Genomic DNA, 1,633 nt, shown 5'->3' with positions numbered 1-1,633 from the left:
GAGTATCTAGAACACAAAGCCCGTGTAAGAAGAAATAAAGCCATCCACAACTAGAGAAATATACTTTTCAGAGAGCCAAATTGTGGGAAGGCCAAATTCATTTGCCCCAAGCATTTTTTTTAATGAAATATAATAGAAATGGGCTGCGTACAGCTTGTTGGCATACAGCATGCCTAACATGCTGGACCTTGGGCATAATCTTTAACATAAAAGAAAGAAAAGAAAAATTAACAGAGTACATCTACTCCTAATAAGTTTTATTAAATACTTCTAATAAGTATTGAATCATGAAGGCTGGGGAGATAGCTCAATGGTCTAAGCACCTGCCTGGCAAGCATGAGGACTCAGGTTCTATCCCCAGTACCACAAGCAGTGCTGACCACAGAAACCAGGCATGGTGGCACACGCCTGTGATCCCAGAACTGGGGAGACTGAAACAGGAGGATCGCTACATGTCTGAGCTGTGTAGAAAGACCCTGTACCAAATAATAAATAAATAAAAAGACTTAAAAGTATTGAACCATGAAGTTATTGGTTTAGTGATAAATATGTACATGTATATTTACTGGAGGTCACTGTCAAAAATTTCTGATGATCATAGTCTGAAGTCAGAGAGACTTAAGACCAGGGAAGAGATTGCTATAGAAACAGGCTGAAATATTCATCTGTGATGCCTGTCACTTGGGAGTGAAGGTCGGGGCAATAAATAGCACCAAAGGTCTGGCAGCTGCAGCATGGCGTCAGGGGCGGCTGAGGCGGTGGCAACGGTGGTGGAGGTCGGCTCGGCCCAGCAGTTTGAGGAGCATCTGCGCCTCAAAGCCAAGTCCCTCCTTGTGGTCCATTTCTGGGCGCCATGGGCTCCACAGTGTGTGCAAATGAATGATGTAATGGCCGAGTTGGCTAAGGAACACCCTCAAGTTTCATTTGTGAAGTTGGAAGCTGAAGCAGTTCCAGAAGTATCTGAAAAATATGAAATTAGTTCTGTTCCCACCTTTCTGTTTTTCAAGAATTCTCAGAAAATCGACCGATTAGATGGAGCACATGCCCCAGAGTTGACCAAAAAAGTTCAACGACATGCTTCTAGCAGCTCCTTCCCACCCAGTGCTAATGAGTGTATTAAAGAAGATCTTAACCTTCGCCTGAAGAAGTTAATAAATGCTGCCCCGTGCATGTTGTTCATGAAAGGAACTCCTGAAGAACCACGCTGTGGTTTCAGCAAGCAGATGGTGGAAATTCTCCATAAGCATAATATTCAGTTTAGCAGTTTTGATATCTTCTCAGATGAAGAAGTTTGGCAGGGGCTAAAAACCTATTCCAATTGGCCCACCTATCCTCAGCTTTATGTTTCCGGGGAGCTTATAGGAGGACTTGACATAATTAAGGAGCTAGAAGCATCTCAAGAACTAGATACAATTTGTCCCAAAGCTCCCAAATTAGAAGAAAGGCTCAAAGTGCTGACAAATAAAGCTTCTGTGATGCTCTTTATGAAAGGAAACAAACAGGAGGCAAAATGTGGATTTAGCAAACAAATTCTGGAAATACTGAATAGTACCAGTGTTGAATTTGAAACATTTGATATATTGGAAGATGAAGAAGTTCGGCAAGGACTGAAAGTGTACTCCAACTGGCCAAC

General features: G+C 42.4%; 1 pseudogene across 1 annotated transcript; it reads left to right on the top strand.

Annotated features, from left to right (window-relative positions):
* Positions 1–724: 724 nt before the first annotated feature.
* LOC101565666 lies at positions 725–1,628 on the top strand (annotated as a pseudogene). Its single transcript, XR_001117245.1, has one exon. The product of XR_001117245.1 is annotated as a glutaredoxin-3 pseudogene (transcript).
* The last annotated feature ends 5 nt before the right edge of the window (positions 1,629–1,633 follow it).

This window comes from Octodon degus, unplaced genomic scaffold (genome assembly GCF_000260255.1).
Source record: "Octodon degus isolate 3935 unplaced genomic scaffold, OctDeg1.0 scaffold00107, whole genome shotgun sequence".
NCBI classification, from domain to species: Eukaryota; Metazoa; Chordata; class Mammalia; order Rodentia; family Octodontidae; genus Octodon; species Octodon degus.
This window is presented reverse-complemented; position numbering and strand designations above follow the sequence as displayed.